General features: G+C 34.8%; 20 non-coding genes across 20 annotated transcripts; all 20 read left to right on the top strand.

Annotated features, from left to right (window-relative positions):
• Positions 1-130: 130 nt before the first annotated feature.
• Positions 131-212, top strand: TRNAS-GCU (transfer RNA serine (anticodon GCU)). The gene has a single exon. It is a non-coding gene; the product is annotated as a tRNA-Ser (tRNA).
• Positions 213-1,155: 943 nt separating this feature from the next.
• On the top strand, positions 1,156-1,237 carry TRNAS-GCU (transfer RNA serine (anticodon GCU)). Its single transcript has one exon. It is a non-coding gene; the product is annotated as a tRNA-Ser (tRNA).
• A 943-nt stretch (positions 1,238-2,180) lies between these two features.
• TRNAS-GCU (transfer RNA serine (anticodon GCU)) lies at positions 2,181-2,262 on the top strand. Its single transcript has one exon. It is a non-coding gene; the product is annotated as a tRNA-Ser (tRNA).
• Positions 2,263-4,328: 2,066 nt separating this feature from the next.
• On the top strand, positions 4,329-4,410 carry TRNAS-GCU (transfer RNA serine (anticodon GCU)). The gene has a single exon. It is a non-coding gene; the product is annotated as a tRNA-Ser (tRNA).
• Positions 4,411-5,456: 1,046 nt separating this feature from the next.
• Positions 5,457-5,538, top strand: TRNAS-GCU (transfer RNA serine (anticodon GCU)). Its single transcript has one exon. It is a non-coding gene; the product is annotated as a tRNA-Ser (tRNA).
• Positions 5,539-7,704: 2,166 nt separating this feature from the next.
• Positions 7,705-7,786, top strand: TRNAS-GCU (transfer RNA serine (anticodon GCU)). The gene has a single exon. It is a non-coding gene; the product is annotated as a tRNA-Ser (tRNA).
• Positions 7,787-8,216: 430 nt separating this feature from the next.
• Positions 8,217-8,298, top strand: TRNAN-GUU (transfer RNA asparagine (anticodon GUU)). The gene has a single exon. It is a non-coding gene; the product is annotated as a tRNA-Asn (tRNA).
• Positions 8,299-9,848: 1,550 nt separating this feature from the next.
• TRNAS-GCU (transfer RNA serine (anticodon GCU)) lies at positions 9,849-9,930 on the top strand. The gene has a single exon. It is a non-coding gene; the product is annotated as a tRNA-Ser (tRNA).
• A 430-nt stretch (positions 9,931-10,360) lies between these two features.
• TRNAS-GCU (transfer RNA serine (anticodon GCU)) lies at positions 10,361-10,442 on the top strand. Its single transcript has one exon. It is a non-coding gene; the product is annotated as a tRNA-Ser (tRNA).
• A 1,046-nt stretch (positions 10,443-11,488) lies between these two features.
• TRNAS-GCU (transfer RNA serine (anticodon GCU)) lies at positions 11,489-11,570 on the top strand. Its single transcript has one exon. It is a non-coding gene; the product is annotated as a tRNA-Ser (tRNA).
• Positions 11,571-12,513: 943 nt separating this feature from the next.
• Positions 12,514-12,595, top strand: TRNAS-GCU (transfer RNA serine (anticodon GCU)). Its single transcript has one exon. It is a non-coding gene; the product is annotated as a tRNA-Ser (tRNA).
• Positions 12,596-13,538: 943 nt separating this feature from the next.
• On the top strand, positions 13,539-13,620 carry TRNAS-GCU (transfer RNA serine (anticodon GCU)). Its single transcript has one exon. It is a non-coding gene; the product is annotated as a tRNA-Ser (tRNA).
• A 2,066-nt stretch (positions 13,621-15,686) lies between these two features.
• On the top strand, positions 15,687-15,768 carry TRNAS-GCU (transfer RNA serine (anticodon GCU)). The gene has a single exon. It is a non-coding gene; the product is annotated as a tRNA-Ser (tRNA).
• Positions 15,769-17,816: 2,048 nt separating this feature from the next.
• On the top strand, positions 17,817-17,898 carry TRNAS-GCU (transfer RNA serine (anticodon GCU)). The gene has a single exon. It is a non-coding gene; the product is annotated as a tRNA-Ser (tRNA).
• Positions 17,899-18,840: 942 nt separating this feature from the next.
• Positions 18,841-18,922, top strand: TRNAS-GCU (transfer RNA serine (anticodon GCU)). Its single transcript has one exon. It is a non-coding gene; the product is annotated as a tRNA-Ser (tRNA).
• A 1,046-nt stretch (positions 18,923-19,968) lies between these two features.
• Positions 19,969-20,050, top strand: TRNAS-GCU (transfer RNA serine (anticodon GCU)). The gene has a single exon. It is a non-coding gene; the product is annotated as a tRNA-Ser (tRNA).
• A 943-nt stretch (positions 20,051-20,993) lies between these two features.
• Positions 20,994-21,075, top strand: TRNAS-GCU (transfer RNA serine (anticodon GCU)). The gene has a single exon. It is a non-coding gene; the product is annotated as a tRNA-Ser (tRNA).
• A 942-nt stretch (positions 21,076-22,017) lies between these two features.
• On the top strand, positions 22,018-22,099 carry TRNAS-GCU (transfer RNA serine (anticodon GCU)). The gene has a single exon. It is a non-coding gene; the product is annotated as a tRNA-Ser (tRNA).
• Positions 22,100-23,145: 1,046 nt separating this feature from the next.
• Positions 23,146-23,227, top strand: TRNAS-GCU (transfer RNA serine (anticodon GCU)). Its single transcript has one exon. It is a non-coding gene; the product is annotated as a tRNA-Ser (tRNA).
• Positions 23,228-27,025: 3,798 nt separating this feature from the next.
• On the top strand, positions 27,026-27,107 carry TRNAS-GCU (transfer RNA serine (anticodon GCU)). The gene has a single exon. It is a non-coding gene; the product is annotated as a tRNA-Ser (tRNA).
• The last annotated feature ends 723 nt before the right edge of the window (positions 27,108-27,830 follow it).

Genomic DNA, 27,830 nt, shown 5'->3' on the forward strand with positions numbered 1-27,830 from the left:
AAAGGCTCACTTGAAAGTGGACTTGCTAACAAGCCTGTGATATTGATGAGAACACAACCAACAAAGTATAAAGAATTGATTTAAAATATGACAAGTGTTGTCCGAAAACCCATCTTTTTTGTGCCAGAAAGACGAGGTGGCCGAGTGGTTAAGGCGATGGACTGCTAATCCATTGTGCTCTGCACGCATGAGTTCAAATCCCATCCTTGTCGGTTTGGAATTGTATGCTTGGAAATGGGATTTTACAAATAATGCTTCATAAGTGAAGTGACACTCAAATGTCAAAAATAAACTAATTCAATTAAGAAATCTTCTTCAATGAACAATGCTTTTCATTAAAGACATACATAGAACACATTAAGTGAAAATCTACAATTACTGTAATAGTAGAAGTCATGTCATTGGCCAGATGTGTATGTTATGATTTTTTGTCGTTTGTGATGGATCAACATGCTGGTGTAGTAGTTCACAAATATAGGTTATGTTTAAATAAAATAAATGTTCTTTAGGCAAAGGCTCACTTGAAAGTGGAATTGCTAACAAGCCTGTGATATTGATGAGAACACAACCAACAATGTATAAAGAATTGATTTAAAATATGACAAGTGGTGTCAGAAAACACTTCTTTGTTTGTGCCAGAAAGACGAGGTGGCCGAGTGGTTAAGGCGATGGACTGCTAATCCATTGTGCTCTGCACGCATGGATTCAAATCCCATCCTTGTCGGTTTGGAATTATATGCTTGGAAATGGAATTTTACAAATAATGCTTCATAAGTGAAGCTCACACTCAAAAGTCAAAAATAAACTAATTCAATTAAGAAATCTACTTCAATGAACAATGCTTTTCATTAAAGACATACATAGCACACATTTAGTGAAAATCTACCATTACTGTTATAGTAGAAGTCATGTCATTGGCCAGATGTGTATGTTATGATTTTTTGTCATTTGTGATGTATCAACATGATGGTGCAGTAGTTCACAAATATAGGTTACATTTCAAGTATATTAAATGTTCTTTAAGCAAAGGCTCACTTGAAAGTGGACTTGCTAACAAGCCTGTGATATTGATGAGAACACAACCAACAAAGTATAAAGAATTGATTTAAAATATGACAAGTGTTGTCCGAAAACCCTTCTTTTTTGTGCCAGAAAGACGAGGTGGCCGAGTGGTTAAGGCGATGGACTGCTAATCCATTGTGCTCTGCACGCATGAGTTCAAATCCCATCCTTGTCGGTTTGGAATTGTATGCTTGGAAATGGGATTTTACAAATAATGCTTCATAAGTGAAGTGACACTCAAATGTCAAAAATAAACTAATTCAATTAAGAAATCTTCTTCAATGAACAATGCTTTTCATTAAAGACATACATAGAACACATTAAGTGAAAATCTACCATTACTGTTATAGTAGAAGTCATGTCATTGGCCAGATGTGTATGTTATGATTTTTTGTCGTTTGTGATGGATCAACATGCTGGTGTAGTAGTTCACAAATATAGGTTATGTTTAAATAAAATAAATGTTCTTTAAGCAAAGGCTCACTTGAAAGTGGAATTGCTAACAAGCCTGTGATATTGATGAGAACACAACCAACAATGTATAAAGAATTGATTTAAAATATGACAAGTGGTGTCAGAAAACACTTAATTATTTGTGCAAGAAAGACGAGGTGGCCGAGTGGTTAAGGCGATGGACTGCTAATCCATTGTGCTCTGCACGCATGGATTCAAATCCCATCCTTGTCGGTTTGGAATTATATGCTTGGAAATGGAATTTTACAAATAATGCTTCATAAGTGAAGCTCACACTCAAAAGTCAAAAATAAACTAATTCAATTAAGAAATCTACTTCAATGAACAATGCTTTTCATTAAAGACATACATAGCACACATTTAGTGAAAATCTACCATTACTGTTATAGTAGAAGTCATGTCATTGGCCAGATGTGTATGTTATGATTTTTTGTCATTTGTGATGGATCAACATGATGGTGCAGTAGTTCACAAATATAGGTTACATTTCAAGTATATTAAATGTTCTTTAAGCAAAGGCTCACTTGAAAGTGGACTTGCTAACAAGCCTGTGATATTGATGAGAACACAACCAACAAAGTATAAAGAATTGATTTAAAATATGACAAGTGTTGTCCGAAAACCCTTCTTTTTTGTGCCAGAAAGACGAGGTGGCCGAGTGGTTAAGGCGATGGACTGCTAATCCATTGTGCTCTGCACGCATGAGTTCAAATCCCATCCTTGTCGGTTTGGAATTGTATGCTTGGAAATGGGATTTTACAAATAATGCTTCATAAGTGAAGTGACAATCAAATGTCAAAAATAAACTAATTCAATTAAGAAATCTAATTCAATGAACAATGCTTTTCATTAAAGACATACATAGCACACATTTAGCGAAAATCTACCATTACTGTTATAGTAGAAGTCATGTCATTGGCCAGATGTGTATGTTATGATTTTTTGTCATTTGTGATGGATCAACATGATGGTGCAGTAGTTCACAAATATAGGTTACATTTCAAGTAAAATAAATGTTCTTTAAGCAAAGGCTCACTTGAAAGTGGACTTGCTAACAAGCCTGTGATATTGATAAGAACACAACTAACAATGCATAAAGAATTGATTTAAAATATGACAAGTGGTGTCAGAAAACCCTTCTTTTTTGTGCCAGAAAGACGAGGTGGCCGAGTGGTTAAGGCGATGGACTTCACTTCACTTATAAAACATTATTTGCAAAAATTCCATTTCCTAGCAAACAATTCCAAACCGATAAGGATGGGATTTGAACCCATGCATGCAGAGCACAATCCATTGTGCTCTGCATCCATGTGTTCAAATCCCATCCTCGTCGGTTTGGAATTATTTGCTTGGAAATGGAATTTTTGCAAATAATGCTTCATAAGTGAAGCAGACACTCAAATGTCAAAAATAAACTAGTTCAATTAAGAAATCTACTTCAATGAACAATGCTTTTCATTAAAGACATACATAGAACACATTTAGTGAAAATCTACCATTACTGTTATAGTAGTCGTCATGTCATTGGCCAGATTTGTATGTTATGATTTTTTGTCGTTTGTGATGGATCAACATGATGGTGTAGTAGTTCACAAATATAAGTTACGTTTAAAGTAAAATAAATGTTCTTTAAGCAAAGGCTCACTTGAAAGTGGACTTACTAACAAGCCTGTGATATTGCTGAGAACACAACCAACAATGTGTAAAGAAATGATTTAAAATATGACAAGTGGTGTCAGACAACACTTCTTTATTTTTGCCAGAAAGACGAGGTGGCCGAGTGGTTTAGGCGATGGACTGCTAATCCATTGTCCTCTGCACGCATGGGTTCAAATCCCATATTTATCGGTTTGGAATTGAATGCTTTGAAATGTAATTTAACAAATAATGCTTTATAAGTGAAGTGACACTCAAATGTCAAAAATAAACTAATTCAATTAAGAAATCTACTTCAATGAACAATGCTTTTCATTAAAGACATACATAGCACACATTTAGTGAAAATCTACCATTACTGTTATAGTAGAAGTCATGTCATTGGCCAGATGTGTATGTTATGATTTTTTGTCATTTGTGATGGATCAACATGCTGGTTTAGTAGTTCACAAATATAGGTTATGTTTAAAGTAAAATAAATGTTCCTTAAGCAAAGGCTCACTTGAAAGTGGAATTGCTAACAAGCCTGTGATATTGATGAGAACACAACCAACAATGTATAAAGAATTGATTTAAAATATGACAAGTGGTGTCAGAAAACACTTCATTATTTGTGCAAGAAAGACGAGGTGGCCGAGTGGTTAAGGCGATGGACTGCTAATCCATTGTGCTCTGCACGCATGGATTCAAATCCCATCCTTGTCGGTTTGGAATTATATGCTTGGAAATGGAATTTTACAAATAATGCTTCATAAGTGAAGCTCACACTCAAAAGTCAAAAATAAACTAATTCAATTAAGAAATCTACTTCAATGAACAATGCTTTTCATTAAAGACATACATAGCACACATTTAGTGAAAATCTACCATTACTGTTATAGTAGAAGTCATGTCATTGGCCAGATGTGTATGTTATGATTTTTTGTCATTTGTGATGGATCAACATGATGGTGCAGTAGTTCACAAATATAGGTTACATTTCAAGTATATTAAATGTTCTTTAAGCAAAGGCTCACTTGAAAGTGGACTTGCTAACAAGCCTGTGATATTGATGAGAACACAACCAACAAAGTATAAAGAATTGATTTAAAATATGACAAGTGTTGTCCGAAAACCCTTCTTTTTTGTGCCAGAAAGACGAGGTGGCCGAGTGGTTAAGGCGATGGACTGCTAATCCATTGTGCTCTGCACGCATGGGTTCAAATCCCATCCTCGTCGGTTTGGAATTGTTTGCTTGGAAATGGAATTTTGCAAATAATGCTTCATAAGTGAAGCTGACACTCAAAAGTCAAAAATAAACTAATTCAATTAAGAAATCTACTTCAATGAACAATGCTTTTCATTAAAGACATACATAGAACACATTTAGTGAAAATCTACCATTACTGTTATAGGAGTAGTCATGTCATTGGCCAGATGTGTATGTTATGATTTTTTGTCGTTTGTGATGGATCAACATGATGGTGTAGTAGTTCACAAATATAGGTTACGTTTAAAGTAAAATAAATGTTTTTTAAGCAAAGGCTCACTTGAAAGTGGACTTGCTAACAAGCCTGTGATATTGATGAGAACACAACCAATAATGTATAAATAATTGATTTAAAACAAGACAAGTGGTGTCAGAAAACCCTTCTTTATTTGTGCCAGAATGACGAGGTGGCCGAGTGGTTAAGGTGATGAACTTCACTTCACTTCACATATGAAGCATTATTTGCAAAAATTCCATTTCCAAGCAAACAATTCCAAACCAACGAGGATGGGATTTGAACCCATGCATGCAGAGCACAATCCATTGTGCTCTCCATGCATGGGTTCAAATCCCATCCTCGTCGGTTTGGAATTGTTTGCTTGGAAATGGAATTTTTGCAAATAATGCTTCTTAAGTGAAGCTGACACTCAAATGTCAAAAATATACTAGTTCAATTAAGAAATCTACTTCAATGAACAATGCTTTTCATTAAAGACATTCATAGCACACATTTAGGGAAAAACTACCATTACTGTTATAGTAGAAGTCATGTCATTGGCCAGATTTGTAAGTTATGATTTTTTGTCATTTGTGATGGATCAACATGATGGTGCAGTAGTTCACAAATATAGGTTACATTTCAAGTATACTAAATGTTCTTTAAGCAAAGGCTCACTTGAAAGTGGACTTGCTAACAAGCCTGTGATATTGATGAGAACACAACCAACAAAGTATAAAGAATTGATTTAAAATATGACAAGTGTTGTCCGAAAACCCATCTTTTTTGTGCCAGAAAGACGAGGTGGCCGAGTGGTTAAGGCGATGGACTGCTAATCCATTGTGCTCTGCACGCATGAGTTCAAATCCCATCCTTGTCGGTTTGGAATTGTATGCTTGGAAATGGGATTTTACAAATAATGCTTCATAAGTGAAGTGACACTCAAATGTCAAAAATAAACTAATTCAATTAAGAAATCTTCTTCAATGAACAATGCTTTTCATTAAAGACATACATAGAACACATTAAGTGAAAATCTACCATTACTGTTATAGTAGAAGTCATGTCATTGGCCAGATGTGTATGTTATGATTTTTTGTCGTTTGTGATGGATCAACATGCTGGTGTAGTAGTTCACAAATATAGGTTATGTTTAAATAAAATAAATGTTCTTTAGGCAAAGGCTCACTTGAAAGTGGAATTGCTAACAAGCCTGTGATATTGATGAGAACACAACCAACAATGTATAAAGAATTGATTTAAAATATGACAAGTGGTGTCAGAAAACACTTCTTTATTTGTGCCAGAAAGACGAGGTGGCCGAGTGGTTAAGGCGATGGACTGCTAATCCATTGTGCTCTGCACGCATGGATTCAAATCCCATCCTTGTCGGTTTGGAATTATATGCTTGGAAATGGAATTTTACAAATAATGCTTCATAAGTGAAGCTCACACTCAAAAGTCAAAAATAAACTAATTCAATTAAGAAATCTACTTCAATGAACAATGCTTTTCATTAAAGACATACATAGCACACATTTAGTGAAAATCTACCATTACTGTTATAGTAGAAGTCATGTCATTGGCCAGATGTGTATGTTATGATTTTTTGTCATTTGTGATGGATCAACATGATGGTGCAGTAGTTCACAAATATAGGTTACATTTCAAGTAAAATAAATGTTCTTTAAGCAAAGGCTCACTTGAAAGTGGACTTGCTAACAAGCCTGTGATATTGATAAGAACACAACTAACAATGCATAAAGAATTGATTTAAAATATGACAAGTGGTGTCAGAAAACCCTTCTTTTTTGTGCCAGAAAGACGAGGTGGCCGAGTGGTTAAGGCGATGGACTTCACTTCACTTATAAAACATTATTTGCAAAAATTCCATTTCCTAGCAAACAATTCCAAACCGATAAGGATGGGATTTGAACCCATGCATGCAGAGCACAATCCATTGTGCTCTGCATCCATGTGTTCAAATCCCATCCTCGTCGGTTTGGAATTATTTGCTTGGAAATGGAATTTTTGCAAATAATGCTTCATAAGTGAAGCAGACACTCAAATGTCAAAAATAAACTAGTTCAATTAAGAAATCTACTTCAATGAACAATGCTTTTCATTAAAGACATACATAGAACACATTTAGTGAAAATCTACCATTACTGTTATAGTAGTCGTCATGTCATTGGCCAGATTTGTATGTTATGATTTTTTGTCGTTTGTGATGGATCAACATGATGGTGTAGTAGTTCACAAATATAGGTTATGTTTAAATAAAATAAATGTTCTTTAAGCAAAGGCTCACTTGAAAGTGGAATTGCTAACAAGCCTGTGATATTGATGAGAACACAACCAACAATGTATAAAGAATTGATTTAAAATATGACAAGTGGTGTCAGAAAACACTTCATAATTTGTGCCAGAATGACGAGGTGGCCGAGTGGTTAAGGTGATGAACTTCACTTCACTTCACATATGAAGCATTATTTGCAAAAATTCCATTTCCAAGCAAACAATTCCAAACCAACGAGGATGGGATTTGAACCCATGCATGCAGAGCACAATCCATTGTGCTCTCCATGCATGGGTTCAAATCCCATCCTCGTCGGTTTGGAATTGTTTGCTTGGAAATGGAATTTTTGCAAATAATGCTTCTTAAGTGAAGCTGACACTCAAATGTCAAAAATATACTAGTTCAATTAAGAAATCTACTTCAATGAACAATGCTTTTCATTAAAGACATTCATAGCACACATTTAGGGAAAAACTACCATTACTGTTATAGTAGAAGTCATGTCATTGGCCAGATTTGTAAGTTATGATTTTTTGTCATTTGTGATGGATCAACATGATGGTGCAGTAGTTCACAAATATAGGTTACATTTCAAGTATATTAAATGTTCTTTAAGCAAAGGCTCACTTGAAAGTGGACTTGCTAACAAGCCTGTGATATTGATGAGAACACAACCAACAAAGTATAAAGAATTGATTTAAAATATGACAAGTGTTGTCCGAAAACCCATCTTTTTTGTGCCAGAAAGACGAGGTGGCCGAGTGGTTAAGGCGATGGACTGCTAATCCATTGTGCTCTGCACGCATGAGTTCAAATCCCATCCTTGTCGGTTTGGAATTGTATGCTTGGAAATGGGATTTTACAAATAATGCTTCATAAGTGAAGTGACACTCAAATGTCAAAAATAAACTAATTCAATTAAGAAATCTTCTTCAATGAACAATGCTTTTCATTAAAGACATACATAGAACACATTAAGTGAAAATCTACCATTACTGTTATAGTAGAAGTCATGTCATTGGCCAGATGTGTATGTTATGATTTTTTGTCGTTTGTGATGGATCAACATGCTGGTGTAGTAGTTCACAAATATAGGTTATGTTTAAATAAAATAAATGTTCTTTAGGCAAAGGCTCACTTGAAAGTGGAATTGCTAACAAGCCTGTGATATTGATGAGAACACAACCAACAATGTATAAAGAATTGATTTAAAATATGACAAGTGGTGTCAGAAAACACTTCTTTATTTGTGCCAGAAAGACGAGGTGGCCGAGTGGTTAAGGCGATGGACTGTTAATCCATTGTGCTCTGCACGCATGGATTCAAATCCCATCCTTGTCGGTTTGGAATTATATGCTTGGAAATGGAATTTTACAAATAATGCTTCATAAGTGAAGCTCACACTCAAAAGTCAAAAATAAACTAATTCAATTAAGAAATCTACTTCAATGAACAATGCTTTTCATTAAAGACATACATAGCACACATTTAGTGAAAATCTACCATTACTGTTATAGTAGAAGTCATGTCATTGGCCAGATGTGTATGTTATGATTTTTTGTCATTTGTGATGGATCAACATGATGGTGCAGTAGTTCACAAATATAGGTTACATTTCAAGTAAAATAAATGTTCTTTAAGCAAAGGCTCACTTGAAAGTGGACTTGCTAACAAGCCTGTGATATTGATAAGAACACAACTAACAATGCATAAAGAATTGATTTAAAATATGACAAGTGGTGTCAGAAAACCCTTCTTTTTTGTGCCAGAAAGACGAGGTGGCCGAGTGGTTAAGGCGATGGACTTCACTTCACTTATAAAACATTATTTGCAAAAATTCCATTTCCTAGCAAACAATTCCAAACCGATAAGGATGGGATTTGAACCCATGCATGCAGAGCACAATCCATTGTGCTCTGCATCCATGTGTTCAAATCCCATCCTCGTCGGTTTGGAATTATTTGCTTGGAAATGGAATTTTTGCAAATAATGCTTCATAAGTGAAGCAGACACTCAAATGTCAAAAATAAACTAGTTCAATTAAGAAATCTACTTCAATGAACAATGCTTTTCATTAAAGACATACATAGAACACATTTAGTGAAAATCTACCATTACTGTTATAGTAGTCGTCATGTCATTGGCCAGATTTGTATGTTATGATTTTTTGTCGTTTGTGATGGATCAACATGATGGTGTAGTAGTTCACAAATATAAGTTACGTTTAAAGTAAAATAAATGTTCTTTAAGCAAAGGCTCACTTGAAAGTGGACTTACTAACAAGCCTGTGATATTGCTGAGAACACAACCAATGTGTAAAGAAATGATTTAAAATATGACAAGTGGTGTCAGACAACACTTCTTTATTTTTGCCAGAAAGACGAGGTGGCCGAGTGGTTTAGGCGATGGACTGCTAATCCATTGTCCTCTGCACGCATGGGTTCAAATCCCATCTTTATCGGTTTGGAATTGAATGCCTTGAAATGGAATTTAACAAATAATGCTTTATAAGTGAAGTGACACTCAAATGTCAAAAATAAACTAATTCAATTAAGAAATCTACTTCAATGAACAATGCTTTTCATTAAAGACATACATAGCACACATTTAGTGAAAATCTACCATTACTGTTATAGTAGAAGTCATGTCATTGGCCAGATGTGTATGTTATGATTTTTTGTCATTTGTGATGGATCAACATGATGGTGCAGTAGTTCACAAATATAGGTTACATTTCAAGTATATTAAATGTTCTTTAAGCAAAGGCTCACTTGAAAGTGGACTTGCTAACAAGCCTGTGATATTGATGAGAACACAACCAACAAAGTATAAAGAATTGATTTAAAATATGACAAGTGTTGTCCGAAAACCCTTCTTTTTTGTGCCAGAAAGACGAGGTGGCCGAGTGGTTAAGGCGATGGACTGCTAATCCATTGTGCTCTGCACGCATGAGTTCAAATCCCATCCTTGTCGGTTTGGAATTGTATGCTTGGAAATGGGATTTTACAAATAATGCTTCATAAGTGAAGTGACACTCAAATGTCAAAAATAAACTAATTCAATTAAGAAATCTTCTTCAATGAACAATGCTTTTCATTAAAGACATACATAGAACACATTAAGTGAAAATCTACCATTACTGTTATAGTAGAAGTCATGTCATTGGCCAGATGTGTATGTTATGATTTTTTGTCGTTTGTGATAGATCAACATGCTGGTGTAGTAGTTCACAAATATAGGTTATGTTTAAATAAAATAAATGTTCTTTAAGCAAAGGCTCACTTGAAAGTGGAATTGCTAACAAGCCTGTGATATTGCTGAGAACACAACCAACAATGTATAAAGAATTGATTTAAAATATGACAAGTGGTGTCAGAAAATACTTCTTTATTTGTGCCAGAAAGACGAGGTGGCCGAGTGGTTAAGGCGATGGACTGCTAATCCATTGTGCTCTGCACGCATGGGTTCAAATCCCATCCTCGTCGGTTTGGAATTGTTTGCTTGGAAATGGAATTTTGCAAATAATGCTTCATAAGTGAAGCTGACACTCAAAAGTCAAAAATAAACTAATTCAATTAAGAAATCTACTTCAATGAACAATTCTTTTCATTAAAGACATACATAGAACACATTTAGTGAAAATCTACCATTACTGTTATAGGAGTAGTCATGTCATTGGCCAGATGTGTATGTTATGATTTTTTGTCGTTTGTGATGGATCAACATGATGGTGTAGTAGTTCACAAATATAGGTTACGTTTAAAGTAAAATAAATGTTTTTTAAGCAAAGGCTCACTTGAAAGTGGACTTGCTAACAAGCCTGTGATATTGATGAGAACACAACCAATAATGTATAAATAATTGATTTAAAACAAGACAAGTGGTGTCAGAAAACCCTTCTTTATTTGTGCCAGAATGACGAGGTGGCCGAGTGGTTAAGGTGATGAACTTCACTTCACTTCACATATGAAGCATTATTTGCAAAAATTCCATTTCCAAGCAAACAATTCCAAACCAACGAGGATGGGATTTGAACCCATGCATGCAGAGCACAATCCATTGTGCTCTCCATGCATGGGTTCAAATCCCATCCTCGTCGGTTTGGAATTGTTTGCTTGGAAATGGAATTTTTGCAAATAATGCTTCTTAAGTGAAGCTGACACTCAAATGTCAAAAATATACTAGTTCAATTAAGAAATCTACTTCAATGAACAATGCTTTTCATTAAAGACATTCATAGCACACATTTAGGGAAAAACTACCATTACTGTTATAGTAGAAGTCATGTCATTGGCCAGATTTGTAAGTTATGATTTTTTGTCATTTGTGATGGATCAACATGATGGTGCAGTAGTTCACAAATATAGGTTACATTTCAAGTATATTAAATGTTCTTTAAGCAAAGGCTCACTTGAAAGTGGACTTGCTAACAAGCCTGTGATATTGATGAGAACACAACCAACAAAGTATAAAGAATTGATTTAAAATATGACAAGTGTTGTCCGAAAACCCATCTTTTTTGTGCCAGAAAGACGAGGTGGCCGAGTGGTTAAGGCGATGGACTGCTAATCCATTGTGCTCTGCACGCATGAGTTCAAATCCCATCCTTGTCGGTTTGGAATTGTATGCTTGGAAATGGGATTTTACAAATAATGCTTCATAAGTGAAGTGACACTCAAATGTCAAAAATAAACTAATTCAATTAAGAAATCTTCTTCAATGAACAATGCTTTTCATTAAAGACATACATAGAACACATTAAGTGAAAATCTACCATTACTGTAATAGTAGAAGTCATGTCATTGGCCAGATGTGTATGTTATGATTTTTTGTCGTTTGTGATGGATCAACATGCTGGTGTAGTAGTTCACAAATATAGGTTATGTTTAAATAAAATAAATGTTCTTTAGGCAAAGGCTCACTTGAAAGTGGAATTGCTAACAAGCCTGTGATATTGATGAGAACACAACCAACAATGTATAAAGAATTGATTTAAAATATGACAAGTGGTGTCAGAAAACACTTCTTTATTTGTGCCAGAAAGACGAGGTGGCCGAGTGGTTAAGGCGATGGACTGCTAATCCATTGTGCTCTGCACGCATGGATTCAAATCCCATCCTTGTCGGTTTGGAATTATATGCTTGGAAATGGAATTTTACAAATAATGCTTCATAAGTGAAGCTCACACTCAAAAGTCAAAAATAAACTAATTCAATTAAGAAATCTACTTCAATGAACAATGCTTTTCATTAAAGACATACATAGCACACATTTAGTGAAAATCTACCATTACTGTTATAGTAGAAGTCATGTCATTGGCCAGATGTGTATGTTATGATTTTTTGTCATTTGTGATGGATCAACATGATGGTGCAGTAGTTCACAAATATAGGTTACATTTCAAGTATATTAAATGTTCTTTAAGCAAAGGCTCACTTGAAAGTGGACTTGCTAACAAGCCTGTGATATTGATGAGAACACAACCAACAAAGTATAAAGAATTGATTTAAAATATGACAAGTGTTGTCCGAAAACCCTTCTTTTTTGTGCCAGAAAGACGAGGTGGCCGAGTGGTTAAGGCGATGGACTGCTAATCCATTGTGCTCTGCACGCATGAGTTCAAATCCCATCCTTGTCGGTTTGGAATTGTATGCTTGGAAATGGGATTTTACAAATAATGCTTCATAAGTGAAGTGACACTCAAATGTCAAAAATAAACTAATTCAATTAAGAAATCTTCTTCAATGAACAATGCTTTTCATTAAAGACATACATAGAACACATTAAGTGAAAATCTACCATTACTGTTATAGTAGAAGTCATGTCATTGGCCAGATGTGTATGTTATGATTTTTTGTCGTTTGTGATGGATCAACATGCTGGTGTAGTAGTTCACAAATATAGGTTATGTTTAAATAAAATAAATGTTCTTTAAGCAAAGGCTCACTTGAAAGTGGAATTGCTAACAAGCCTGTGATATTGATGAGAACACAACCAACAATGTATAAAGAATTGATTTAAAATATGACAAGTGGTGTCAGAAAACACTTAATTATTTGTGCAAGAAAGACGAGGTGGCCGAGTGGTTAAGGCGATGGACTGCTAATCCATTGTGCTCTGCACGCATGGATTCAAATCCCATCCTTGTCGGTTTGGAATTATATGCTTGGAAATGGAATTTTACAAATAATGCTTCATAAGTGAAGCTCACACTCAAAAGTCAAAAATAAACTAATTCAATTAAGAAATCTACTTCAATGAACAATGCTTTTCATTAAAGACATACATAGCACACATTTAGTGAAAATCTACCATTACTGTTATAGTAGAAGTCATGTCATTGGCCAGATGTGTATGTTATGATTTTTTGTCATTTGTGATGGATCAACATGATGGTGCAGTAGTTCACAAATATAGGTTACATTTCAAGTATATTAAATGTTCTTTAAGCAAAGGCTCACTTGAAAGTGGACTTGCTAACAAGCCTGTGATATTGATGAGAACACAACCAACAAAGTATAAAGAATTGATTTAAAATATGACAAGTGTTGTCCGAAAACCCTTCTTTTTTGTGCCAGAAAGACGAGGTGGCCGAGTGGTTAAGGCGATGGACTGCTAATCCATTGTGCTCTGCACGCATGAGTTCAAATCCCATCCTTGTCGGTTTGGAATTGTATGCTTGGAAATGGGATTTTACAAATAATGCTTCATAAGTGAAGTGACAATCAAATGTCAAAAATAAACTAATTCAATTAAGAAATCTAATTCAATGAACAATGCTTTTCATTAAAGACATACATAGCACACATTTAGCGAAAATCTACCATTACTGTTATAGTAGAAGTCATGTCATTGGCCAGATGTGTATGTTATGATTTTTTGTCATTTGTGATGGATCAACATGATGGTGCAGTAGTTCACAAATATAGGTTACATTTCAAGTAAAATAAATGTTCTTTAAGCAAAGGCTCACTTGAAAGTGGACTTGCTAACAAGCCTGTGATATTGATAAGAACACAACTAACAATGCATAAAGAATTGATTTAAAATATGACAAGTGGTGTCAGAAAACCCTTCTTTTTTGTGCCAGAAAGACGAGGTGGCCGAGTGGTTAAGGCGATGGACTTCACTTCACTTATAAAACATTATTTGCAAAAATTCCATTTCCTAGCAAACAATTCCAAACCGATAAGGATGGGATTTGAACCCATGCATGCAGAGCACAATCCATTGTGCTCTGCATCCATGTGTTCAAATCCCATCCTCGTCGGTTTGGAATTATTTGCTTGGAAATGGAATTTTTGCAAATAATGCTTCATAAGTGAAGCAGACACTCAAATGTCAAAAATAAACTAGTTCAATTAAGAAATCTACTTCAATGAACAATGCTTTTCATTAAAGACATACATAGAACACATTTAGTGAAAATCTACCATTACTGTTATAGTAGTCGTCATGTCATTGGCCAGATTTGTATGTTATGATTTTTTGTCGTTTGTGATGGATCAACATGATGGTGTAGTAGTTCACAAATATAAGTTACGTTTAAAGTAAAATAAATGTTCTTTAAGCAAAGGCTCACTTGAAAGTGGACTTACTAACAAGCCTGTGATATTGCTGAGAACACAACCAACAATGTGTAAAGAAATGATTTAAAATATGACAAGTGGTGTCAGACAACACTTCTTTATTTTTGCCAGAAAGACGAGGTGGCCGAGTGGTTTAGGCGATGGACTGCTAATCCATTGTCCTCTGCACGCATGGGTTCAAATCCCATATTTATCGGTTTGGAATTGAATGCTTTGAAATGGAATTTAACAAATAATGCTTTATAAGTGAAGTGACACTCAAATGTCAAAAATAAACTAATTCTATTAAGAAATCTACTTCAATGAACAATGCTTTTCATTAAAGACATACATAGCACACATTTAGTGAAAATCTACCATTACTGTTATAGTAGAAGTCATGTCATTGGCCAGATGTGTATGTTATGATTTTTTGTCATTTGTGATGGATCAACATGCTGGTTTAGTAGTTCACAAATATAGGTTATGTTTAAAGTAAAATAAATGTTCCTTAAGCAAAGGCTCACTTGAAAGTGGAATTGCTAACAAGCCTGTGATATTGATGAGAACACAACCAACAATGTATAAAGAATTGATTTAAAATATGACAAGTGGTGTCAGAAAACACTTCATTATTTGTGCAAGAAAGACGAGGTGGCCGAGTGGTTAAGGCGATGGACTGCTAATCCATTGTGCTCTGCACGCATGGATTCAAATCCCATCCTTGTCGGTTTGGAATTATATGCTTGGAAATGGAATTTTACAAATAATGCTTCATAAGTGAAGCTCACACTCAAAAGTCAAAAATAAACTAATTCAATTAAGAAATCTACTTCAATGAACAATGCTTTTCATTAAAGACATACATAGCACACATTTAGTGAAAATCTACCATTACTGTTATAGTAGAAGTCATGTCATTGGCCAGATGTGTATGTTATGATTTTTTGTCATTTGTGATGGATCAACATGATGGTGCAGTAGTTCACAAATATAGGTTACATTTCAAGTATATTAAATGTTCTTTAAGCAAAGGCTCACTTGAAAGTGGACTTGCTAACAAGCCTGTGATATTGATGAGAACACAACCAACAAAGTATAAAGAATTGATTTAAAATATGACAAGTGTTGTCCGAAAACCCTTCTTTTTTGTGCCAGAAAGACGAGGTGGCCGAGTGGTTAAGGCGATGGACTGCTAATCCATTGTGCTCTGCACGCATGAGTTCAAATCCCATCCTTGTCGGTTTGGAATTGTATGCTTGGAAATGGGATTTTACAAATAATGCTTCATAAGTGAAGTGACACTCAAATGTCAAAAATAAACTAATTCAATGAACAATGCTTTTCATTAAAGACATACATAGCACACATTTAGCGAAAATCTACCATTACTGTTATAGTAGAAGTCATGTCATTGGCCAGATGTGTATGTTATGATTTTTTGTCATTTGTGATGGATCAACATGATGGTGCAGTAGTTCACAAATATAGGTTACATTTCAAGTAAAATAAATGTTCTTTAAGCAAAGGCTCACTTGAAAGTGGACTTGCTAACAAGCCTGTGATATTGATAAGAACACAACTAACAATGCATAAAGAATTGATTTAAAATATGACAAGTGGTGTCAGAAAACCCTTCTTTTTTGTGCCAGAAAGACGAGGTGGCCGAGTGGTTAAGGCGATGGACTTCACTTCACTTATAAAACATTATTTGCAAAAATTCCATTTCCTAGCAAACAATTCCAAACCGATAAGGATGGGATTTGAACCCATGCATGCAGAGCACAATCCATTGTGCTCTGCATCCATGTGTTCAAATCCCATCCTCGTCGGTTTGGAATTATTTGCTTGGAAATGGAATTTTTGCAAATAATGCTTCATAAGTGAAGCAGACACTCAAATGTCAAAAATAAACTAGTTCAATTAAGAAATCTACTTCAATGAACAATGCTTTTCATTAAAGACATACATAGAACACATTTAGTGAAAATCTACCATTACTGTTATAGTAGTCGTCATGTCATTGGCCAGATGTGTATGTTATGATTTTTTGTCGTTTGTGATGGATCAACATGATGGTGTAGTAGTTCACAAATATAAGTTACGTTTAAAGTAAAATAAATGTTCTTTAAGCAAAGGCTCACTTGAAAGTGGACTTACTAACAAGCCTGTGATATTGCTGAGAACACAACCAACAATGTGTAAAGAAATGATTTAAAATATGACAAGTGGTGTCAGACAACACTTCTTTATTTTTGCCAGAAAGACGAGGTGGCCGAGTGGTTTAGGCGATGGACTGCTAATCCATTGTCCTCTGCACGCATGGGTTCAAATCCCATATTTATCGGTTTGGAATTGAATGCTTTGAAATGGAATTTAACAAATAATGCTTTATAAGTGAAGTGACACTCAAATGTCAAAAATAAACTAATTCAATTAAGAAATCTACTTCAATGAACAATGCTTTTCATTAAAGACATACATAGCACACATTTAGTGAAAATCTACCATTACTGTTATAGTAGAAGTCATGTCATTGGCCAGATGTGTATGTTATGATTTTTTGTCATTTGTGATGGATCAACATGCTGGTTTAGTAGTTCACAAATATAGGTTATGTTTAAAGTAAAATAAATGTTCCTTAAGCAAAGGCTCACTTGAAAGTGGAATTGCTAACAAGCCTGTGATATTGATGAGAACACAACCAACAATGTATAAAGAATTGATTTAAAATATGACAAGTGGTGTCAGAAAACACTTCATTATTTGTGCAAGAAAGACGAGGTGGCCGAGTGGTTAAGGCGATGGACTGCTAATCCATTGTGCTCTGCACGCATGGATTCAAATCCCATCCTTGTCGGTTTGGAATTATATGCTTGGAAATGGAATTTTACAAATAATGCTTCATAAGTGAAGCTCACACTCAAAAGTCAAAAATAAACTAATTCAATTAAGAAATCTACTTCAATGAACAATGCTTTTCATTAAAGACATACATAGCACACATTTAGTGAAAATCTACCATTACTGTTATAGTAGAAGTCATGTCATTGGCCAGATGTGTATGTTATGATTTTTTGTCATTTGTGATGGATCAACATGATGGTGCAGTAGTTCACAAATATAGGTTACATTTCAAGTATATTAAATGTTCTTTAAGCAAAGGCTCACTTGAAAGTGGACTTGCTAACAAGCCTGTGATATTGATGAGAACACAACCAACAAAGTATAAAGAATTGATTTAAAATATGACAAGTGTTGTCCGAAAACCCTTCTTTTTTGTGCCAGAAAGACGAGGTGGCCGAGTGGTTAAGGCGATGGACTGCTAATCCATTGTGCTCTGCACGCATGAGTTCAAATCCCATCCTTGTCGGTTTGGAATTGTATGCTTGGAAATGGGATTTTACAAATAATGCTTCATAAGTGAAGTGACACTCAAATGTCAAAAATAAACTAATTCAATTAAGAAATCTTCTTCAATGAACAATGCTTTTCATTAAAGACATACATAGAACACATTAAGTGAAAATCTACCATTACTGTTATAGTAGAAGTCATGTCATTGGCCAGATGTGTATGTTATGATTTTTTGTCGTTTGTGATAGATCAACATGCTGGTGTAGTAGTTCACAAATATAGGTTATGTTTAAATAAAATAAATGTTCTTTAAGCAAAGGCTCACTTGAAAGTGGAATTGCTAACAAGCCTGTGATATTGCTGAGAACACAACCAACAATGTATAAAGAATTGATTTAAAATATGACAAGTGGTGTCAGAAAATACTTCTTTATTTGTGCCAGAAAGACGAGGTGGCCGAGTGGTTAAGGCGATGGACTGCTAATCCATTGTGCTCTGCACGCATGGATTCAAATCCCATCCTTGTCGGTTTGGAATTATATGCTTGGAAATGAAATTTTACAAATAATGCTTCATAAGTGAAGTGACACTCAAATGTCAAAAATAAACTAATTCAATTAAGAAATCTAGTTCAATGAACAATGCTTTTCATTAAAGACATACATAGCACACATTTAGCGAAAATCTACCATTACTGTTATAGTAGAAGTCATGTCATTGGCCAGATGTGTATGTTATGATTTTTTGTCATTTGTGATGGATCAACTTGATGGTGCAGTAGTTCACAAATATAGGTTACATTTCAAGTAAAATAAATGTTCTTTAAGCAAAGGCTCACTTGAAAGTGGACTTGCTAACAAGCCTGTGATATTGATAAGAACACAACTAACAATGCATAAAGAATTGATTTAAAATATGACAAGTGGTGTCAGAAAACCCTTCTTTTTTGTGCCAGAAAGACGAGGTGGCCGAGTGGTTAAGGCGATGGACTGCTAATCCATTGTGCTCTGCACGCATGGGTTCAAATCCCATCCTCGTCGGTTTGGAATTGTTTGCTTGGAAATGGAATTTTGCAAATAATGCTTCATAAGTGAAGCTGACACTCAAAAGTCAAAAATAAACTAATTCAATTAAGAAATCTACTTCAATGAACAATGCTTTTCATTAAAGACATACATAGAACACATTTAGTGAAAATCTACCATTACTGTTATAGGAGTAGTCATGTCATTGGCCAGATGTGTATGTTATGATTTTTTGTCGTTTGTGATGGATCAACATGATGGTGTAGTAGTTCACAAATATAGGTTACGTTTAAAGTAAAATAAATGTTTTTTAAGCAAAGGCTCACTTGAAAGTGGACTTGCTAACAAGCCTGTGATATTGATGAGAACACAACCAATAATGTATAAATAATTGATTTAAAACAAGACAAGTGGTGTCAGAAAACCCTTCTTTATTTGTGCCAGAATGACGAGGTGGCCGAGTGGTTAAGGTGATGAACTTCACTTCACTTCACATATGAAGCATTATTTGCAAAAATTCCATTTCCAAGCAAACAATTCCAAACCAACGAGGATGGGATTTGAACCCATGCATGCAGAGCACAATCCATTGTGCTCTCCATGCATGGGTTCAAATCCCATCCTCGTCGGTTTGGAATTGTTTGCTTGGAAATGGAATTTTTGCAAATAATGCTTCTTAAGTGAAGCTGACACTCAAATGTCAAAAATATACTAGTTCAATTAAGAAATCTACTTCAATGAACAATGCTTTTCATTAAAGACATTCATAGCACACATTTAGGGAAAAACTACCATTACTGTTATAGTAGAAGTCATGTCATTGGCCAGATTTGTAAGTTATGATTTTTTGTCATTTGTGATGGATCAACATGATGGTGCAGTAGTTCACAAATATAGGTTACATTTCAAGTATATTAAATGTTCTTTAAGCAAAGGCTCACTTGAAAGTGGACTTGCTAACAAGCCTGTGATATTGATGAGAACACAACCAACAAAGTATAAAGAATTGATTTAAAATATGACAAGTGTTGTCCGAAAACCCTTCTTTTTTGTGCCAGAAAGACGAGGTGGCCGAGTGGTTAAGGCGATGGACTGCTAATCCATTGTGCTCTGCACGCATGAGTTCAAATCCCATCCTTGTCGGTTTGGAATTGTATGCTTGGAAATGGGATTTTACAAATAATGCTTCATAAGTGAAGTGACACTCAAATGTCAAAAATAAACTAATTCAATTAAGAAATCTTCTTCAATGAACAATGTTTTTCATTAAAGACATACATAGAACACATTAAGTGAAAATCTACCATTACTGTTATAGTAGAAGTCATGTCATTGGCCAGATGTGTATGTTATGATTTTTTGTCGTTTGTGATGGATCAACATGCTGGTGTAGTAGTTCACAAATATAGGTTATGTTTAAATAAAATAAATGTTCTTTAGGCAAAGGCTCACTTGAAAGTGGAATTGCTAACAAGCCTGTGATATTGATGAGAACACAACCAACAATGTATAAAGAATTGATTTAAAATATGACAAGTGGTGTCAGAAAACACTTCTTTATTTGTGCCAGAAAGACGAGGTGGCCGAGTGGTTAAGGCGATGGACTGCTAATCCATTGTGCTCTGCACGCATGGATTCAAATCCCATCCTTGTCGGTTTGGAATTATATGCTTGGAAATGGAATTTTACAAATAATGCTTCATAAGTGAAGCTCACACTCAAAAGTCAAAAATAAACTAATTCAATTAAGAAATCTACTTCAATGAACAATGCTTTTAATTAAAGACATACATAGCACACATTAAGTGAAAATCTACCATTACTGTTATAGTAGAAGTCATGTCATTGGCCAGATGTGTATGTTATGATTTTTTGTCATTTGTGATGGATCAACATGATGGTGCAGTAGTTCACAAATATAGGTTACATTTCAAGTATATTAAATGTTCTTTAAGCAAAGGCTCACTTGAAAGTGGACTTGCTAACAAGCCTGTGATATTGATGAGAACACAACCAACAAAGTATAAAGAATTGATTTAAAATATGACAAGTGTTGTCCGAAAACCCTTCTTTTTTGTGCCAGAAAGACGAGGTGGCCGAGTGGTTAAGGCGATGGACTGCTAATCCATTGTGCTCTGCACGCATGAGTTCAAATCCCATCCTTGTCGGTTTGGAATTGTATGCTTGGAAATGGGATTTTACAAATAATGCTTCATAAGCGAAGTGACACTCAAATGTCAAAAATAAACTAATTCAATTAAGAAATCTTCTTCAATGAACAATGCTTTTCATTAAAGACATACATAGAACACATTAAGTGAAAATCTACCATTACTGTTATAGTAGAAGTCATGTCATTGGCCAGATGTGTATGTTATGATTTTTTGTCGTTTGTGATAGATCAACATGCTGGTGTAGTAGTTCACAAATATAGGTTATGTTTAAATAAAATAAATGTTCTTTAAGCAAAGGCTCACTTGAAAGTGGAATTGCTAACAAGCCTGTGATATTGCTGAGAACACAACCAACAATGTATAAAGAATTGATTTAAAATATGACAAGTGGTGTCAGAAAATACTTCTTTATTTGTGCCAGAAAGACGAGGTGGCCGAGTGGTTAAGGCGATGGACTGCTAATCCATTGTGCTCTGCACGCATGGATTCAAATCCCATCCTTGTCGGTTTGGAATTATATGCTTGGAAATGAAATTTTACAAATAATGCTTCATAAGTGAAGTGACACTCAAATGTCAAAAATAAACTAATTCAATTAAGAAATCTAGTTCAATGAACAATGCTTTTCATTAAAGACATACATAGCACACATTTAGCGAAAATCTACCATTACTGTTATAGTAGAAGTCATGTCATTGGCCAGATGTGTATGTTATGATTTTTTGTCATTTGTGATGGATCAACTTGATGGTGCAGTAGTTCACAAATATAGGTTACATTTCAAGTAAAATAAATGTTCTTTAAGCAAAGGCTCACTTGAAAGTGGACTTGCTAACAAGCCTGTGATATTGATAAGAACACAACTAACAATGCATAAAGAATTGATTTAAAATATGACAAGTGGTGTCAGAAAACCCTTCTTTTTTGTGCCAGAAAGACGAGGTGGCCGAGTGGTTAAGGCGATGGACTGCTAATCCATTGTGCTCTGCACGCATGGGTTCAAATCCCATCCTCGTCGGTTTGGAATTGTTTGCTTGGAAATGGAATTTTGCAAATAATGCTTCATAAGTGAAGCTGACACTCAAAAGTCAAAAATAAACTAATTCAATTAAGAAATCTACTTCAATGAACAATGCTTTTCATTAAAGACATACATAGAACACATTTAGTGAAAATCTACCATTACTGTTATAGGAGTAGTCATGTCATTGGCCAGATGTGTATGTTATGATTTTTTGTCGTTTGTGATGGATCAACATGATGGTGTAGTAGTTCACAAATATAGGTTACGTTTAAAGTAAAATAAATGTTTTTTAAGCAAAGGCTCACTTGAAAGTGGACTTGCTAACAAGCCTGTGATATTGATGAGAACACAACCAATAATGTATAAATAATTGATTTAAAACAAGACAAGTGGTGTCAGAAAACCCTTCTTTATTTGTGCCAGAATGACGAGGTGGCTGAGTGGTTAAGGTGATGAACTTCACTTCACTTCACATATGTAGCATTATTTGCAAAAATTCCATTTCCAAGCAAACAATTCCAAACCAACGAGGATGGGATTTGAACCCATGCATGCAGAGCACAATCCATTGTGCTCTCCATGCATGGGTTCAAATCCCATCCTCGTCGGTTTGGAATTGTTTGCTTGGAAATGGAATTTTTGCAAATAATGCTTCTTAAGTGAAGCTGACACTCAAATGTCAAAAATATACTAGTTCAATTAAGAAATCTACTTCAATGAACAATGCTTTTCATTAAAGACATTCATAGCACACATTTAGGGAAAAACTACCATTACTGTTATAGTAGAAGTCATGTCATTGGCCAGATTTGTAAGTTATGATTTTTTGTCATTTGTGATGGATCAACATGATGGTGCAGTAGTTCACAAATATAGGTTACATTTCAAGTATATTAAATGTTCTTTAAGCAAAGGCTCACTTGAAAGTGGACTTGCTAACAAGCCTGTGATATTGATGAGAACACAACCAACAAAGTATAAAGAATTGATTTAAAATATGACAAGTGTTGTCCGAAAACCCATCTTTTTTGTGCCAGAAAGACGAGGTGGCCGAGTGGTTAAGGCGATGGACTGCTAATCCATTGTGCTCTGCACGCATGAGTTCAAATCCCATCCTTGTCGGTTTGGAATTGTATGCTTGGAAATGGGATTTTACAAATAATGCTTCATAAGTGAAGTGACACTCAAATGTCAAAAATAAACTAATTCAATTAAGAAATCTTCTTCAATGAACAATGCTTTTCATTAAAGACATACATAGAACACATTAAGTGAAAATCTACCATTACTGTTATAGTAGAAGTCATGTCATTGGCCAGATGTGTATGTTATGATTTTTTGTCGTTTGTGATAGATCAACATGCTGGTGTAGTAGTTCACAAATATAGGTTATGTTTAAATAAAATAAATGTTCTTTAAGCAAAGGCTCACTTGAAAGTGGAATTGCTAACAAGCCTGTGATATTGCTGAGAACACAACCAACAATGTATAAAGAATTGATTTAAAATATGACAAGTGGTGTCAGAAAATACTTCTTTATTTGTGCCAGAAAGACGAGGTGGTCGAGTGGTTAAGGCGATGGACTGCTAATCCATTGTGCTCTGCACGCATGGATTCAAATCCCATCCTTGTCGGTTTGGAATTATATGCTTGGAAATGAAATTTTACAAATAATGCTTCATAAGTGAAGTGACACTCAAATGTCAAAAATAAACTAATTCAATTAAGAAATCTACTTCAATGAACAATGCTTTTCATTAAAGACATACATAGAACACATTTAGTGAAAATCTACCATTACTGTTATAGGAGTAGTCATGTCATTGGCCAGATGTGTATTTTATGATTTTTTGTCGTTTGTGATGGATCAACATGATGGTGTAGTAGTTCACAAATATAGGTTACGTTTAAAGTAAAATAAATGTTTTTTAAGCAAAGGCTCACTTGAAAGTGGACTTGCTAACAAGCCTGTGATATTGATGAGAACACAACCAATAATGTATAAATAATTGATTTAAAACAAGACAAGTGGTGTCAGAAAACCCTTCTTTATTTGTGCCAGAATGACGAGGTGGCCGAGTGGTTAAGGTGATGAACTTCACTTCACTTCACATATGAAGCATTATTTGCAAAAATTCCATTTCCAAGCAAACAATTCCAAACCAACGAGGATGGGATTTGAACCCATGCATGCAGAGCACAATCCATTGTGCTCTCCATGCATGGGTTCAAATCCCATCCTCGTCGGTTTGGAATTGTTTGCTTGGAAATGGAATTTTTGCAAATAATGCTTCTTAAGTGAAGCTGACACTCAAATGTCAAAAATATACTAGTTCAATTAAGAAATCTACTTCAATGAACAATGCTTTTCATTAAAGACATTCATAGCACACATTAAGTGAAAATCTACCATTACTGTTATAGTAGAAGTCATGTCATTGGCCAGATGTGTATGTTATGATTTTTTGTCATTTGTGATGGATCAACATGCTGGTGTAGTAGTTCACAAATATAGGTTATGTTTAAAGTAAAATAAATGTTCCTTAAGCAAAGGCTCACTTGAAAGTGGAATTGCTAACAAGCCTGTGATATTGCTGAGAACACAACCAACAATGTACAAAGAATTGATTTAAAATATGACAAGTGGTGTCAGAAAACCCTTCTGTGTTTGTGCCAGAAAGACGAGGTGGCCGAGTGGTTAAGGCGATGGACTGCTAATCCATTGTGCTCTGCACGCATAGATTCAAATCCCATCCTTGTTGGTTTGGAATTATATGCTTGGAAATGGAATTTTACAAATAATGCTTCATAAGTGAAGTGACACTCAAATGTCAAAAATAAACTAATTCAATTAAGAAATCTAGTTCAATGAACAATGCTTTTCATTAAAGACATACATAGAACACATTTAGGGAAAATCTACCATTACTGTTATAGGAGTAGTCATGTCATTGGCCAGATGTGTATGTTATGATTTTTTGTAGTTTGTGATGGATCAACATGATGGTGTAGTAGTTCACACATATAGGTTACGTTTAAAGTAAAATAAATGTTCTTTAAGCAAAGGCTCACTTGAAAGTGGACTTGCTAACAAGCCTGTGATATTGATGAGAACACAACCAATAATGTATAAATAATTGATTTAAAACAAGACAAGTGGTGTCAGAAAACCCTTCTTTATTTGTGCCAGAAAGACGAGGTGGCCGAGTGGTTAAGGCGATGGACTTCACTTCACTTATAAAACATTATTTGCAAAAATTCCATTTCCTAGCAAACAATTCCAAACCGATGAGGATGGGATTTGAACCCATGCGTGCAGAGCACAATCCATTGTGCTCTGCATCCATGGGTTCAAATCCCATCCTCGTCGGTTTGGAATTATTTGCTTGGAAATGGAATTTTTGCAAATAATGCTTCATAAGTGAAGCAGACACTCAAATGTCAAAAATAAACTAGTTCAATTAAGAAATCTACTTCAATGAACAATGCTTTTCATTAAAGACATACATAGAACACATTTATTGAAAATCTACCATTACTGTTATAGTAGTAGTCATGTCATTGGCCAGATTTGTATGTTATAATTTTTTGTCGTTTGTGATGGATCAACATGATGGTGTAGTAGTTCACAAATATAAGTTACGTTTAAAGTAAAATAAATGTTCTTTAAGCAAAGGCTCAATTGAAAGTGGACTTGCTAACAAGCCTGTGATATTGCTGAGAACACAACCAACAATGTGTAAAGAAATGATTTAAAATATGACAAGTGGTGTCAGACAACACTTCTTGATTTGTGCCAGAAAGACGAGGTGGCCAAGTGGTTTAAGCGATGGACTGTTAATCCATTGTGCTCTGCATGCATGGGTTCAAATCCCATCTTTGTCGGTTTGGAATTGAATGCTTGAAATGGAATTTAACAAATAATGCATTATAAGTGAAGTGACACTCAAATATCAAAAATAAACTAATTCAATTAAGAAATCTACTTCAATGAACAATGCTTTTCATTAAAGACATACATAGCACACATTTTGTGAAAATCTACCATTACTGTTATAGTAGAAGTCATGTCATTGGCCAAAGGTGTTATGATTTTTTGTCGTGTGTGATGAATCAACATGATGGTGTTCACAAATATAGGTTATGTCTAAAGTAAAATAAATGTTCTTTAAGCAAAGGCTCACTTGAATGTGGACATGCTAACAAGCCTGTGATATTGATGAGAACACAACCAATAATGTATAAAGAATTGATTTAAAACAAGACAAGTGGTGTCAGAAAACCCTTCTTTATTTGTGCCAGAATGACGAGGTGGCCGAGTGGTTAAGGCAATGAACTTCACTTCACTTCACATATGAAGCATTATTTGCAAAAATTCCATTTCCAAGCAAACACATCCAAACCAACGAGGATGGGATTTGAACCCATGCATGCGGAGCACAATCCATTGTGCTCTCCATGCATGGGTTCAAATCCCATCCTCGTCGGTTTGGAATTGTTTGCTTGGAAATGGAATTTTTGCAAATAATGCTTCTTAAGTGAAGCTGACACTCAAATGTCAAAAATATACTAGTTCAATTAAGAAATCTACTTCAATGAACAATGCTTTTCATTAAAGACTTTCATAGCACACATTTAGGGAAAAACTACCATTACTGTTATAGTAGAAGTCATGTCATTGGCCAAATGTGTAAGTTATGATTTTTTGTCATTTGTGATGGATCAACATGATGGTGTAGTAGTTCACAAATATAGGTTACATTTAAAGTAAAATAAATGTTATTTAAGCAAAGGCTCACTTGAAAGTGGACTTGCTAACAAGCCTGTGATATTGATGAGAACACAACCAACAATGTATAAAGAATTGATTTAAAATATGACAAGTGGTGTCAGAAAACCCTTCTTTATTTGTGCCAGAAAGACGAGGTGGCCGAGTGGTTAAGGCGATGGACTGCTAATCCATTGTGCTCTGCACGCATGGGTTCAAATCCCATCCTCGTCGGTTGGGAATTGTTTGCTTGGAAATAGAATTTTGCAAATAATGCTTCATAAGTGAAGCTCACACTCAAAAGTCAAAAATAAACTAATTCAATTAAGAAATCTACTTCAATGAACAATGCTTTTCATTAAAGACATACATAGCACACATTTAGTGAAAATCTACCATTACTGTTATAGTAGAAGTCATGTCATTGGCCAGATGTGTATGTTATGATTTTTAGTCATTTGTGATGGATCAACATGCTGGTGTAGTAGTTCACAAATATAGGTTATGTTTAAAGTAAAATAAATGTTCTTTAAGCAATGGCTCACTTGAAAGTGGAATTGCTAACAAGCCTGTGATAATGCTGAGAACACAACCAACAATGTATAAAGAATTGATTTAAAATATGACAAGTGGTGTCAGACAACACTTCTTTATTTGTGCCAGAAAGACGAGGTGGCCGAGTGGTTTAGGCGATGGACTGCTAATCCATTGTGCTCTGCACGCATGGGTTCAAATCCCATCTTTATCGGTTTGGAATTGAATGCTTTGAAATGGAATTTAACAAATAATGTTTCATAAGTGAAGTGACACTCAAATGTCAAAAATAAACTAATTCAATTAAGAAATCTACTTCAATGAACAATGCTTTTCATTAAAGACATACATAGCACACATTTAGTGAAAATCTACCATTACTGTTATAGGAGTAGTCATGTCATTGGCCAGATGTGTATGTTA

This window comes from Taudactylus pleione, unplaced genomic scaffold (genome assembly GCF_031769625.1).
Source record: "Taudactylus pleione unplaced genomic scaffold, aTauple2 ptg000680l, whole genome shotgun sequence".
NCBI classification, from domain to species: domain Eukaryota; kingdom Metazoa; phylum Chordata; class Amphibia; order Anura; family Myobatrachidae; genus Taudactylus; species Taudactylus pleione.